Source organism: Lithobates pipiens, unplaced genomic scaffold (assembly GCF_037356315.1).
Source record: "Lithobates pipiens isolate NorthernLeopardFrog02 unplaced genomic scaffold, aLitPip1_a1.2 Scaffold_8, whole genome shotgun sequence".
NCBI lineage: Eukaryota > Metazoa > Chordata > Amphibia > Anura > Ranidae > Lithobates > Lithobates pipiens.
The window spans coordinates 651,798,821-651,815,516 of NW_027507903.1; positions in this window are offsets into that span (position 1 = coordinate 651,798,821).

Consider the following 16,696-nt stretch of genomic DNA (forward strand, 5'->3'; position numbering starts at 1 on the left):
ATAATCGTTCACAGCAGGGCGCTCCAGCGCCCACCAAGAGTCACTTTGAGGGCTTACAATGTTGTGGCAACACCTTGTTCCGCCATTTCTGCAGAGCATATAGGGCAGGCCCCTACTTTCAAACATCCAACTTACAAACGTCTCCTACTTGCAAATGGAAGGAGACAACAGCAAGTGAGACAAAAAAGAAGGACGGCAAAACAAATTATACAGGGGTGATAACCCTTCCCTATGTTTTCCAAAAAGCTTAAAAATAGTTTTTTTGACTGGAGCTACACTTTAAAAATGTACCAGTTGAAAATTACAAACAGATTTTATTTAACACAACAAACCTACACAGTCCCTGTCTTGTTTGCACCGCCTTTATACTGCTGTTCTGAGTATATAGGGCCTGGGTACGGGGTTCCCCTTAATATCCGTATAAGACCCAAAGGGGCTGGTAATGGGCAGGGGGGCTACCCAATGCCATTTTTCTCAATGATTTTCATCCATATTGCCGAAACCAGATATAACATTAAAACCGCAAGCAGAGTGCGCATGCGCGGGCGCGGGCGCTCCGTAATGGCCGCCTGAGCCGGGAGCTCCGCATCACCTAGATGCCTGGCCCGGCGGCTAGACGCGATCTGGGACCGGACTTCCACAGGGCCGGATCGAACGGGTGTACCAAGATGGCCGCCGTGCAGAATGCCTCACAGCCTCACGCAGCCACAGGGGAAAAGAAGCCAGACCAAAGGCAAGTGATCGCTACCCCAGCTACTCTCTCGTACTCCCAAGTAACTCAGGGAGGACATCACTACCCCCAAACGCCATCCCCAGCCTCCACGGAATCGCTCCTGGGCCGCCACATGGAGGACAATGTCCTGTCTCCGTCAGGGCCTACTTCCCCTAACCTCCTAGCCGTTCACTCTCCATGCCTGCCTGAACAGGACTCCTTCTCCCAGCAGGGAGATTTGTTTCACAAACTTTCAACGCTCCTGGAGAGAGGCCTAGCTAACACTGCAGCCCAGATCACCGGAGATATAAAATCAGATTTTGCAAACCTAGGTTCCAGAATGGAAGCTATTGAGAACAAATTGGACATTACTGTGTCACGCACTAACCAAAATGCTGCTCACATTCAGACCCTTCAGGAGCAACTGGACGTGGCCCTATCCAGGATCGACGACCTTGAAAATAGATCCAGACGGTATAACCTTAGGATACGTGGCCTACCTGAGTCCTATACTGATGTTTCCGCAGCAGTCCAAGATTTCTTCAAGGATTTAATTCCGAATCTACCGTCACTCCGTTTGGAATTGGACAGGGCCCACAGAACCCTCGGTCCCCTAAGGAAGGATGGTTCCCCGAGAGACGTCCTCGTTAAGCCACACTTCTATGCTGTGAAGGAGGAGGTTCTGAAGCAGTCTAGACTCCAGCCACAGATAGCCTTCCATGGCCTTCGCGGATCTGTCCCCAGTCACTATCCAGAAGAGGAGAGCCCTGAAGCCGCTCCTTACGGTTCTCTCCAACCAGGAGGTCAAATACCGCTGGGCCTTCCCTTTTGCAGTCAGATTCAACTACAAAGGGCACTCCTACGCCTTCTCCAGCCTGCCAGAAGGCGAAAAGTTATTCCTCCATCTAAAGCTCATATCCCACAAAGCACCCATCGAAGTAACGGCCAATGCTGCTGCGTCTACCAAGCGCCCTCAACCATCGAGCTCGGTCTCTCCCGTATGGATCTCGGGGAAGAACAAGAAATCAAGAGAGGGAAGGCCACCATAACGAGACCGTCTTGCCTTTTTTTTTTTCACTTGTTATTTCCTTACAATTTTTTGGGTCGATTACCTAGGTCAGGTTTCTCTGTTCAGGTCGGGACCCGGAGCCCCCCCTATTTAACCTGTCCCCATGCGATCCTCTTTCTTATTTTTTGATTTTTTCACTGACCTTTTTCAGTAGTTTGTTATATTTTTTCACTTGCAAAATTTTTTGTGGATTTTCTCTTTGATGATGCAATCCCTACCACTCCCCCCAGGGACTTCTGCTGCTTGACTTTCTGTCATTGTTGGGGGTGTTGCATTTGCCCTGCTTAGACAGGGGTACAATTATGCTGTCGGCTGTTGGGGGAGAGGGGGCGAGGTTCCTATTAACTTGGGGACCCCCCCCTTTCCTCTGACATCCGAATCGATAGAGTCTTTATTCTTACTCCTGATATCTCGGGGGAGTTTTTAGCTGGGTTTGTAATGTATTCTCCCTAGGGGTAGTATCCAGGACTTCCAGTTTATTTTTCTAGGTCCACAGCCACCCCTACCCTGGGATGGGGGGGTTCAGGTTCGGTTTACTCTTGTTTACATGTCATAGATTAGTGAATGGCTGCCTTGTCTTTTTGCTATATACGGTCTGTTCCTAATCTATCTCATTTTAGATTCAGTGCTGTTCCGGGTTCATCCCGGGGGTTTTTTCTTTTCTTACACAACGTTATTTTTTGAAGCAAGGGGTAGAGGTGATCCCCTTGCGCCTCCACCCTTCCCGCAGAGACAGGCTTTTGTTTCTGTGAGACGGGAAGTCGGCTCTTGGTTAGAGGACGCCAACGTCTGTTGCTCTGCGGTCCCTGGGGGTAACCTCCCCTAGGCACCGTAGATCTCCTTTGAAAATGTCTGTTTTGTTTGTTTTTGTCTCTCTCTTTTCCCCTTTCCACCTCTTCTTTCCCCTTCGGAGCCAGCCGACAGGACGTTCGCGATCCGCAGATCTGATCCCAGACCGGATCATCCCACCTTCATGTGCCAGACCTTATTGGGAGTTGATCTTCACGGGTAAGAGATGTCCATTCCCACAGCTTATCTCAACCGGGGTTCTATGACCCACTCAGATAGTTCTAAGAGGCCTCTTAGAATTGCCTCTCACAATGTTCAGGGACTGAACTCCCCCAGAAAATTAGCCTTTGAACATTACCGCTCCCTTAATCTAGATATAATCCTACTGCAAGATACACATTTCCCAGTTCGGTACAGCCCCAAATTCCTTCACCCACGGTATCCAAATTTTTATTTAGCGAATGCTGAGAACAAGACCAGAGGTGTAGGCGTCCTATTTGCTAAGTCATGTAGATTTGAACACTCTTCTACCATTAGAGACCCCGGGGGCAGGTACATATTGGTCAAGGGTCTGATTGAGGGCGTTCTCTATACCATAATCTCCTATTATGCTCCTAACAAGGGTCAACCAAAATTTTTTCAAGACCTTCTCAGGGTCCTCCTGCCCCTTACCGAGGGTAGGGTGATCTTTGGGGGAGACTCAAATGTCGCCTTCGATCAGGGACTTGACAGATCCAAGCCTCTGGGGTCTCAGCTTACACGCCCCACCAAGGCCAGCTTGTCCATAGCTAGGACCCTACATGCCCACGGCCTGATTGACGTCTGGAGAGAATTAAACCCAACCAAGAGAGATTTCACACACTATTCTTCCCCTCACCAATCCTACGCTAGAATTGACCACATTCTGGTCCCCCCGGGGATGATCCCATCTATCCACAAAGCAACAATTCTCGATGTCTCCTGGTCAGACCACTCAATAGTATGCGCCTCAGTACACAACGTAGTGACAAGAGGGGCGGGGTTCCACTGGAGGCTTAATGAATCTCTTTTGAATGATCCCAGCACATCAAAAGACATAGAGAGCGCCTTGAAAGAATACTTCCTTCTGAATGCAGTGGGAGGGATCTCCCCGGAAACCCTTTGGGCTGCCCACAAAGTAGTGATCAGGGGAAAAATAATAAACATAGCCTCGCGCATTAAGAGAGAACGATTGTTCACCATTAAAAACCTCGAAACCAAATTCAAAACCCTGCAGTCCCAGCACAAACAACACCCTTCTAGGACTTTAGCAGACTTAGTTGATGCCTCTAGACTTGAACTAAACCTAGCTTTAACCGCCAGAGCTGAAAAGGAAATCCGTTGGGGCAGTGCTAAATTTCATAACCAGAAGGATAAGATTGGCTCCATGTTGGCAGCCAAATTAACACCTAAGTCGCGTACCCACTCTTTTCCCAAAATTAGAGTCTCGGGACAAGCCCTCTCTGCCAACCCCACCAAAATACTTAAGTCGTTTCAAGATTTTTATGCCAAGCTCTACAGTTCGACTCCAGGGGATGACCGCTATGCATGTGAGACTTTACTTAAGGATTTGCCCATACCTACACTCTCAAAAGACCACAGAGATATCATGGAAGCTGAAATCTCTGCTGAGGAGATTAAGGAAGTCATAAAATCTCTTAAAACGGGATCAGCCCCCGGACCTGACGGCCTCTCTGTGCCATACTACAAGACCTTTGTAGACTCTCTCGTGCCGCAGATGGCTAAATTTTTTAACTCATTAACTAAGGGCTCACCCTTAGACCCTCAGTTGAATTCCGCTTACATTTTGGTCATCCCTAAGCCGAACAAGAATTTGGAAGAAGTAGAGAATTACAGACCCATATCCCTAATCAATAATGATCTCAAAATACTCACTAAAATCCTGTCCAACCGGCTAGCCTCCTTTATTAGCAGATATGTCCATAAAGACCAAGTTGGATTTATCCCCGGCCAACAAGGGCCAGATCTGACTCGAAGGGCTATATATATAGTTTCCATTCTGCAATCCAACTGGGAGGGGGGACCAAAACAAGAGGGTATGCTTCTATCCATGGACTTACATAAGGCCTTCGATTTCATAGAATGGCCTTATATTTTCTCGCTCATGGAACGATGGGGGTTTGGAGACAGGTTTATGGGCATTCTGCACTCTTTATATTCCATCCCAACGGCGTTGATTCGCCTTTTAGGTCACTATTCCCCACCACTCAGCATAGCTAAAGGTACTAGACAGGGATGCCCGTTGTCCCCGTTGATCTTCGCAATAGCTATTGAGACACTAGCCATAGCCATCCGCATCAATCCCGACATACAGTGGGTTTCCTGTGGGTCTCAGACGCATAAATGCGGCCTCTTTGCGGATGATGTTCTCCTCTTCATAACATCCCCCATCACGTCCTTGCCAAATCTATGCAGACTCCTAGATACCTTCTCCAAGGCCTCGGGTCTCCGGGTTAACTACTCTAAATCACATGCCCTTAATATTTCGCTTCCCCTAACCACGGTATCCACCCTTCGGAGCAGTTTCGACTTTGAGTGGAGAGACACCTTCTTAGATTACCTTGGGATAAAACTTACTCCTAAAGTTGAACAACTATACTCGGCCAACTTTCCTCCTACTTACAAGAAGTTGGAAGCAGACTTACAATCTTGGGCTAAGGGGAATCTCTCCTGGTTGGGCAAAATTCACTCTCTCAAAATGACGTTCCTTCCCAGGCTGCTGTATTTATTCAGAGCGATCCCGATTAACGTACGGTCTGACCACCTGAAATCCCTTCAGAAGAAGGTGATTCAGTTCATATGGAGGAAAACAGGTCACAGGCTACCCTGTAATACACTCTTTAGACTTCGGAAGAAAGGAGGGTTGGGAGTTCCAAGACTGTCTTGGTACTTCCAAGCTGCCAGACTTGCCCAATTATCTACATTATATTCCAGACTCGAAAAACCTGACTGGCTGAATATAGAGAGACAGGCTGCCCCTACATACACTTTAGATTTCTTGCTCTGGATCCCTCACAGGGAGCGCCCCCCATCCTCTCGCCCATACTGTCCCAATCTCTCTCACTCTGGGATAGATTGAAATCCAACACTTCCTTAGTATCGGACTCTCATCCCCTGGCTCACATCTTTAATAACCATGATTTCCTACCAGGGTTGGATATTAAAGCATTCAAATGGTGGCTGGATAAAGGGCTGTACCGAATTGGCCACTTTTTCACGTCCTTGGGTCCCATCACTCTGACATACTGCAAAAAGAAATTGGAGATTCCGAATTCGGAACTCTTTCGGTTCTCTCAAATTCAACACTTCCTTCACGGGCTTTGGAAGGGGAAACCGGCCCCCCCACGCTTCACTGACTATGAGGCGTGGTGCGGACAAGCCACAATACAAAGAGGTGGAATTTCGGTTATTTACCAGGCACTAGCTCAGAACGATAACAAGACTTCTTTCATGTTAGCCTGGGAAAGGGATCTCCTATTTCAATGGGACCTGGAGTCCTGGTACTCTTCTTTCTGCAAAGCCTATAAAGGGGTTAGGTATATTTCCCTAATAGAAGCCAATCTCAAAGTGCTGACTAAATGGTATCTGACCCCATCCAAATTAGCCCACATGTTCCCCTCGGCCAGTCCCCTCTGCTTCAGGGGCTGCGAGATGACAGGTGATATGGCCCACATCTGGTGGGAATGTGTGAAGCTTCGACCCTTCTGGCGGAAGATCTTCAACTTAATTTTTAGGGTGACGGGTATTCAGGTTCCTAGAACCCCGGTTGTAGCCCTCCTAAATAGCCCCATCCCCCGGATTGGCAAATCTACTAGCTTTTTGATACACTACATGTTACTAGGTGCCAAGGTCACCATAGCGAAAGCTTGGAAACAGCTCAAAGTTTCGATTCGAGCTGCCAAACGTAAGATCTCATGGATCATGACACAGGAAAAAGTCACGAGCGTATTACTAAATTACAGAGATAAGTTTGAAGCTATCTGGGAGCCATGGGCCCAACACGTGGGCTTCTCCCTTGTAGCGTGCGTTCCTCCAACTTGAACTAGCTCGGCGTTAGTTGCCCGGAGTTAATCCTGTCGCCTGGCTCTCTTTCCTCCCTTCCCTAGCCACTGCAGGTCCATAATTTTTGCATCCCTTATGGGTGGTTCTACACCGCTGGCACTCTTACCTTAGAACTAGTCGGGTTTCTTCTGTCTCCCCTGGCTCCCCTTGTCTACCCTTTTTCTCTCTCCTGTGTCTCTTCCCATCTAGAATCCCCCAACCCCTTCCTTTCTTCTTTCTCTCCTTTTCTACTCGCTTCTACAAACGTAGTTGTTGGTGTTGACATATTTGCGACTCAATCTCATAGTCTACCCAGAAGGGGACCGATTGAATCTAAGCTATTCTGCACAATTGATTTGAGGGTCCTCCCCTTGAAGCTCTAGCCTTATTCACATAAATCTTCACCGCTGTGTGCCTTCCCCAGATATGCATCGGGAGCAGTGGGTTTCTGGTGGCTTGGGAGGAGAAAGCCTGGCACGGCGAGCTCCCATTAGGGGTGCTAGGCTGATCCCCCTAGGTCCCTTGAACCTTCTCCTTATTCCTTTTTTTTTTTTTCCTGTTTGTTTTTGGTTCCTTGAATACATGTCGCTCCCCAAGGTTACATCTTGTTGGAACAGAGTGTTGACCTTTAGTGGTTTCAGGGGTTTGTAATGTTTCGCCTGTATTTGAGATACTCAGACGGTTGACTAAACTCGGATGTATTTTATGATCTGATGTCTGCACCTGGTATATTTTTGTACTTTGTCTTTTGAAAATAAAATCTTTGAAATTAAAACCGCAAGCAGTTTTAAATGACATTATTTCCGTTAAATGTCATTTTGTGCAGGGACTGTCCTAAATTCGGGAAACATGTGGCACTTCACAGGCATACTATAGACACCCCCCCCCCCCCCCCGACACGATATGTAAAGGAAAATTTCACTTTTTTTTTCACTTTAATCGTCATTAAAATCAGTGCTCCCGCCAAAACGGCCATTTTTAAAAACATTTTAGGCATTGACCCATGTCCCCTGGGGCAGGAGCCAGGTCCCCAAACCCTTTTTAGGACAGTATCTTGCATATTAGCCATTAAAATTAGCACTTTTTATTTCGAACGTTCGAGTCCCATAGACTTCAATGGGGTTCTAAAGTTCGTACGAATTTTCGGTCCGTTCGAAAGTTCTGGTGCGAACCGAACCGGGGGGTGTTCGGCTCATCCCTACTCCTGAATCTATGAATGACTCCATCTAGAGAGCTCACAATGAGTCTCTATGGAATCACAAGCAAATAATAACTGAAAGACGGACTCAACTTCCCAGTAATAAAGTTTCATAAATCTTGTTTTTAAATGTTAACTTAAAATAGGAGCAGATAATAATGTTTTTCAATGTTCAGGTCAGGATCCATTTACACTTTATTTTTTCATGTTTTTGGTGTGCCGGAACAAGCTATAATTAGTATTTTTGGTTATGTTAATATTTGTATAATTCAAGGTATCTGTTACTTAACATCTAATATGCTGACTGTACTGACTGAGTGTATCACAGGACTGAAGTTATGATCCTTAATCTTAGCTTGGAGGAAATGAGTCGTGAGTCGATTCAGTGATTCAAATCATTTCACTGAACTGATCCAAATGATTTGAATCACAGCCCCGATCCTCTCCCCGGTCATTGGCACAGCCCTGCCTCCCCCTTGCTGATAGCTATCAGCTGGGAGCAATTTTGCGGCCACCAACACTCCATCTAGGATATCTGGAAACCTGGAAGATGGATTCGGAGGAGACTCATCTGGCATGTCAGTGGTCAGATGAGCCCTCTCCCGTCCCTCCGGATCCTACAGAATCCACTTGGATCTGTGATCCCTCCTTCCTCCTCCCCTGGTAATTATAATAGACTCCCATTATATATATATATATATATATATACTGTATAGAAGGTCTGGAAAGAGTGCAACACGTGGAAAGTAAAATGGGGGACTTTGCAGTGGCGCATAATGAACTCGTGGACGCACATAACGAAGCTGAGGATGAAATGTTTAACATTAAATCCAAGCTTGTGGAGCTGGAAGACCATTCCCCAGGAGGAACAATGTTAAGTTCAGAGGGGTGGATGAGAAGATCCCCCCTGCGGAGTTGCGAAACCTTATTCAACAAATGATTGCCTCACTTCTTCCTGAAGTGCCTGCAGCAGAAATAGTGGTGGACAGAGCGCATAGATTACCCAAGCCATCCTTCCTCCCAGAGAAAGTACCCAGGGATGTCATTGCCCGTATACACTTTTTTCACGTGAAGGAGGAACTTATGTTAAAGGCCAGGAAAGACCCTACTCTGCCAGAACCCTATACGGGCATAAAACTGTTTGCTGATCTATCAAAATACACAATGCAGGTATGCAGCAAGCTGGTCCCACTCACCAAGCTGTTCAGAAATCATGGGGTGGTCTACCGTTGGGGCTTCCCCGCCAAATTACTGGTTACTTGGAAAGGCAAGACCCACACTATATTTAAAGTAGATTCGGGTTTTCAAATGGCCGAAGCCTGGGGACTAATACCAGAAGACCAACCAACGACACCGAAAGGTAACTCACCGCCAAAAATTGCCCCGCTTTGGAATACTACCTCTGAGTGATCCTCACGCCTGCTATATGAGGAGAGTGCATAAACATTAAGCATTACAACCGGAAACCCAGTGGCTCAAACGAGCAGTTACCCCCCAATTGAATTAGCAGTTCACACTGCTGCTATTGTTCTTGTTTCTTTTTACACACTTACCATGTCATATTCTTGTTTTTGTTGCTTTTTCTTTTTGTTTACAAGTTTTCATGCTGACGCCTTCAACCCCATCCGTGATCATGGGAAGTGCCTAAAACCTATGGAACGCAGCCTGCGCCTCTGCTGCTGGAAGAAAACTGAAGATTTCTTAGCTACCAGGTACTCAGTTTTTCACCTCACACCACGTGTCTCTTAAATTTATCTCATTGAATGCCCATGGCCTCAACAGTCCGTTCAAGCGGAAGGCGATGTGGCAGGAAGCCAGAGCATTGAATGGCGATGTCCTCTGTATACAGGAGACCCACTTTGCTTCCTCTAAACCTCCCAAGTGCACGCATAAGCTGTTCCCGCACATTTTTACTTCTACTAATGCTTCTGCCAAGAAAAGAGGTACCTTAACAGTGGTGAGAAACTCAGTGGCTTTTACTTTGCACCTTTGTATCCCAGACCAGAATGGGAGGTATCTTATTTTGGTGTGCGATATCAACAATGTTACGTACACGATAGTGAATGCATATGCACCCAATACGCACCAAATTACATTTGTGAAGAAATTACTTAAGAGGGTCCGATGAGTGTGCAAAGGGACACTTCTCGTCTCGGGACTTCAATGCAATAGTTGATGCTCGCATGGACACCACAGCTACTTCACATAAGCGCACCACCCTGCAACAACTCCTGCATAAGGAAGATCTATATGACATTTGCCGATGTCTCAACCCTTCTGAGGGACTACACCTATTTTTATACCCGGATTGACCATTTTCTTACTGATATCCAATCTTTATCCAAAGTGACGGAGGCGAAGATACACTCTATTTTATGGTCGGATCATGCACCTATTTCTATAACTGTCCAAGAGGCTCAGGCCTCCAAACCAACATATCTCTGGCGCAACAATGTAAACCTTTTTTCCCAGCAGCCTTTCAAAAAACTTGAACTGAAGATCTAGGAATTTTTTGCAAGTAATGAAACACCAGATGTGCCTATTTCCACTGTCTGGTGTGCTCACAAAGCTTATATTAGGGGATTAATGATTCAAATGGCTGCCAGGGAAAAAAGGCGCAAATCCATGGAAATGTCTGTATTGTTGACGAATATTAAACAGCTAGAATCTCCCCATAAATCCGACTTGGCAGTGGATAAACTACAGGAGTTGACCACCCTTAGAAATCGATTCAAAGAATTAATAGGGACCTCCCATGCCAATGCCCTGAGGAGGTTTAAAGCCTTACATTACTCGCAAGGTAATAAGGCGGGCAAATTTTTAGCTAACTACCTCAAACAAAGGCAGTAAAAATCCAAATTGACCTCTATTATTGACCCAGTAACCCACACCAAAGTCTTCCACCCAAATCATATAGCTGAGGCCTTCTGTAAATACTATACAGACCTTTATAATCTATGTAAAGACCCTAAAACCCCTCAACCCTCGGATTCGTTGATAGCTGAATTTTTAGACTCTGTATTTCTGCCAAAGCTGTCTACAGAGGAACTTGAAATGCTAAATTCTCCTTTGGGAAAAGATGAGATTCTGGCGGTTATTAAAAATCTACCTAACAATAAGTCACCGGGAGCAGACAGGTTTTCTGCAGAATATTACAAAATATTCCATAACAGTCTGATTCCTTATTTAGACAAACTATTTAACCAAGCAGCGTCTAGGGGGGAATTTCCATCTGAAATGCTGAGAGCAGTAATAGTAACACTTCCTAAACCAGGTAAACCCCAGACTGCCCACAAAATTTCCGCCCCATTTCATTACTGAATTCTGATCTCAAAATTTACGCAAAAGTCTTGGCAAATAGATTAGCTAAATTTACTCCTAAATTGATCAAAACTGACCAGGTGGGATTTGTCGAGGGTAGACAGGCCCCAGATGGCACCCGCCACATGCTTTATCTAATACGCATTGTGGAATTGCGGAAAACACCTACGACCTTCTTGGCCCTTGTTGCCGAGAAGGCGTTTGATAGGGTGCACTGGGGATATTTACGAGCTACCCTGGACAGGTTCTATGCGTATCTACAGACTAGTGTGGTCAGTGTTAAATCATCTTATATGCCAAAGTGGGAAAAAGATCTCAATTCTCTCTTTGATGTTGGGGATTGGGAAAAGGCCAGACAAGCAACATTTAGAGCCCCCAAATGTGTCCACCATTGGGACAACTTTCTGAAAATGACCAATAGAAGCTATTTAGTTCCCTCTAGACTATCCAAGATTTTCCCATCTGCAGACTCTAAGTGTTGGAGAGAGTGTGGGAATGTGGGTCCATGTACCATATATTTTGGTCCTGCAAAAGCCTACGTAGCTTCTGGAACGGCATATTCTCCCTCATATCCAAAATTACAGGCTTCTTCACCTCTCCAAGAGCGGATTTAGCCCTTCTTCACTTGAATATAGGAACTATACCTAAACAATTTCGTACTGTGGTAATCCAGATTCTCACTGTCGTCCGTATGACTATTGCATACTTGTGGAAGTCTAATAAAGCCCCTAACGTGTCAGATACTATTAAAAGAATGCAGAATGTTGTGCAATGCAAAAAAGCCCTGGCCCTTAACCAGGACTCTTTTCAAAAATGTAATGATAACTGCAAATATTGGTTAAATGAATATCCACTACTGTAAATGTAAATCAAACTTATTTGCTTAATAGTACTAATCTTAAGGAAGGAGTGAGGTGAGGAGGTGTAAGGTAGTCAGCACTAGTTACCGTTTTTCTTACTTGTTTTTTTTTTTTTTTATGTTACCCTTTATGATTTATCCCTTATTACTAAATATTTCAATGATATTACCTACTAGGAAGTATACAGGACCACCATAATGGAAAAAACCTTTCTATGGTACATCTGCAGTTCTGGCAATGGTCTGTAACTGGCTGGCCCGGGGCACCTGTAGGTTCCTGGAGAGGGGAGGTCTCCCCCGGGGAAGAATCTCATTGTGGTTGAGTGGAGGGGGGCCGTCATGCTCCACGCCAGGGCACATTTAGCTCCCATTGGGGTGCTGGGTGTGGGGAGGGCGTCGCCGCTCCAGAATGGTGATGGTGTCCAGTTGGGAATCAACTTTATTTGTATGAGACTGTACCTGAACAATGTAAATTTGATTGTCTGTATAGTTACGCTAGTTGATAACAAGTACATACCTATAATGAAGCCTTGTAACTTTCTGTTTCATCTTGAAAACTCAATGAAAACAAATTGAAATATAAAGTCTATGGGACACGAACGTTCAAAACCTAAAGTGCTAATTTTAAAGGCTAATATGCAAGATATTGTCCTAAAAAGTGTTTGGGGACCCGGGTCCTGCCCCAGGGGACATGTATCAATGCAAAAAAAAAAAACTTTTAAAAACGGCAGTTTTTTCAGGAGCAGTGATTTTAATAATGCTTAAAGTGAAACAATAAAAGTGTAATATTCCTTTAAATTTTGTACCTGGGGGGTGTCTATAGTGTGCCTGTAAAGGGGTACTTGTTTCCTGTGCTTAGACCTGTCCCTGCATAAAGTGTCATTTCTGAAGGAAAAAAAGTCACTTAAAAGCACTCACGACTATAATGAATTGTCGGCTCCCCGTAATACAGAGAACAGTCATTGAAAGTCATTGATTAATAAAAAAATGCGTGGGGTTCCCCCAAATTCAATTATCAGGCCCTTCAGGTCTGGTCTGAATATTAAGGGGAACCCGGGGTCAAATTTAAAAAAAATTACTTGGGGTTCCCCCAAATATCCATACCAGACCCTTTATCTGAGCACGCAACCTGGCAGGCCGCAGGAAAAGAGGGGGGGAGCTCTCTCTCTGAACCGTACCAGGCCGCATGCCCTCAACATTGGGAGGATGCTTTGGGGGTCTGTGATGCACGATGTCCCAATGTTGATGGGGACAAGGGCCTCATCCCCACAACTCTGGCCGGTGGTTTTGGGGGTCTGCAGGCGGGGGCTTATCAGAATCTGGAAGCCCCCTTTAACAAGGGGACCCCCAGATCCCCTGTTTAAAATGGAAAGAGGTAACAAGATAGTTTATATAGAATCTATATAGAATCTCAGTTTATAATATAGAATCTATAATAATAACCCCCCCTCCACACACACACACACAACACGGGCAGCCTCTGAGGCTATCACAACACTAGCAACACTAGTATCACTATCAAGTTCACAACACTAACACAATAGCAGCAAATTATTAGGAACAAGTTAGGTTGAACTGTAGCTTGCTTCACTATTGTTCTGCTGCTGTGCTTATGCTTAATTGCTAAATAATTTAGGTTCTCTGACAAATGAACCAGATAAGATTGACTGTCTTCTGAAATGATTCAGTGTGTGTGTCTCTCTCTCTGCTAGCAATCGTAAGTGAAAGTAAGTTGGCAGTACGTGTGTACTTAGTTCTAGCTATTTTACTGCTCCTCCTCTTTGTTTACAATCAGCCAATAACATTCATCATCATCATTATTTTTATTTTACTTCCCCACCCAATTCCAGCAGCGATCTTTTCTCTGTATGTCAAATCTTTTCTCTCTATGTAGAATAATCTTGGGCTAATAGAGTTAAGGTTAGGCACATTTGACCACAGGTTTGATGGACACAGATTGTGAATCTCATATCTATATCAAACTGTTGTCACAACGAAAACAAAAATAAAGCATTTGTTTATGTCGGATCTTTCGTTTTTCGGATTCTGCGATAACGAATATACCTGAAATTCGGACGAAAACAAATGCACATGTCTAATGAACAGACAATCTGTTAGTTTCTCCCCTCAGAGAACTGAAAACTGTGTTTACACACACCGTTCCGGGTTCTCCGTGTGCCCTGAGACCGCCGGGCACTCGCATCTGCTCGGAGAGAGAGCGGGGGCCCCCTAGTGGCCGCTTATGTTACTAACGTGACATAACAGTAATTTGCACAGCCGGGCCATGTTGCTGCAGTACAACTGCGGCGTCTGGTCAGTAAGTGGTTAAAGCGGGGTTCCACCCTAAAGTGGAACTTCCGCTGATCGGAACCCTCCCCCCCTCCGGTGTCACAATTGGCACCTTTCAGGGGGGTGCAGATACCTGTCTAAGACAGGTATTTACATCCACTTCCGGGCATAGACTCCCGTGGGAGTCTATGCCTCTTCCGGTCCTGCCACGCTGTCTGCTGGGACACACACGAGTCCCAGAGACAGCGCCGACAATTCCTATTGCACTGCGCGACTCGCGCATGCGCAGTAGGGAACCGGGAAGTGAAGCCGATTCGCTTCACTTCCTGATTCCCTCACCTAGAATGGTGGCGGCAGCAGCCGAGAGCCGATCGATCGATCTGCCTCGGCTGCCGGCATCGCTGGACCCCGGGACAGGTGAGTGTCCATTTATTAAAAGTCAGCAGCTGTAGTATTTATAGCTGCTGGCTTTTAATATTTTTTTCCCCAGTACAGTCCTGCTTTAAGTAATTATGAATGTTTTATACATTTCTTAAACTTTATGCTTCTATATTGATTAAAATATTTATCAATATTTATTTATAATCTTGTTAATATTTTATTCATAGGCTATTATAATATTTGTTACAAGGTACATACAAAATCCCACTCCACCTTACCTTTGTTATTGATTTTTGCATGTATAGAACCTGCTGCAGCAAAACTGACATTTATAAAGAAAAAAAAATGACATTTAAATTGTTCTTTCCTGCAAAATGTATTTATTTTATAAATAATGGCTTGGGGGCCGGTCTGTATGATGAGGCCACAATGTAGTGCACTGGGAACAAGATTAGAAATTTTTTGGATAAATTCTGTTGTCACTTTGGCAGAGTTTGGAAATAACACCGAGTCCCTCTGTAAAATGGAATGATATACACATCACATTCACATATATATGTATTGATGAAACATTTCATGGAATGTATACAATGTAATATCTCAGTGTAATTGTACAATTATCTCTTGTAGATGGACAGAGATTTGTCTGGTGATTGTGTCCCGGTGTTGGGTCTGCTGGACCTCTTCCATGTATAGAGGATGTCCTCACCAACACCTCGGATTTCTCAGCAACCCTCTAAAGGAAAGTCTTCTACTCTTCATGGATATAATGGTCACTTCCCATTCTGAATTCCCTCTTCTCCCCTCTGTAGGATTCCACACTTTCCAATATTATGAATACTTACTATGATGATGATGAGGATCCGACCCATTATTAGGATTCGTTCATGGCGGGAAAAAAGTTTCTCATTGATAAAAGCTGACTGGAACAATCACTAATACAGACAAAGAGACTGCATCTTCCTCTTACTGCTGTCCTACTCCTCTCCATCCTCCGTACTCCTCTCCATCCTCCGTACTCCTCTCCATCCTCCGTACTCCTCTCCATCCTCCGTACTGCTCTCCATCCTCCGTACTGCTCTCCATCCTCCGTACTGCTCTCCATCCTCCGTACTGCTCTCCATCCTCCATACTCCTCTCCATCCTCCATACTCCTCTCCATCCTCCATACTCCTCTCCATCCTCTCTCCTCTCCATACTCCATATTACTCTCCATACTCCATATTACTCTCCATCCTCCTCTCCATTCTCCATACTACTCTCCATCATCTCTCCTCTCCATCCTCCATACTCCTCTCCAAATTACTCTCCATCCTCCTCCTACTCTCCATCCTCTTCCTACTCTCCATCCTCCATACTCCTCTCCATCCTCCATGCTCCTCCCCATCCTCCATACTACTCTCCATCCTCCATCCCCCATACTCCTCTTCCTGTACTCTCCTATTATTGCATTTTCTCTCTTTTTCCTACATTCCCTCTCTCTCTCCTCTCCTTGGATGTAATAAAGTGATGCGGCTCTATCTAATATATACGGCATTCCCGGCCCCCAGTGTCTCTCTCTGCAATGTCTTTCTCCATGTTGCTGACATTATCTTGTATAAGAACAGAACCCGATCCATCAGCAATCCCAAGGAGAGACGGACATCTCATAGCCGGTTCTCTGCTGCCTTATATCAGAGTTTTTCTTCCACAACCAGAACTTTATCCCCCTGAATGACAAGCTTAGCCAAGTCATCCCATTTCTATAAGTTCATCTTTACTTCTGCCAACTCCCCCATCTCTGCTCTGCATGACTCTCTGCCAACACGACTCCTAAGATTTCATTGTGCCGAGTCCGTTCAGCCGCTTCGCCTTTCACTGACAACTTGCTGCAATTTTTATTATATCATCTAAATGGATTTATCCACCGATTGTTCTGATTACATTTCATGTCTGATATATTGTATATGAGGATCATGTATTATTCCCCGGAGGATTTCATGTCATGGATCATCACCC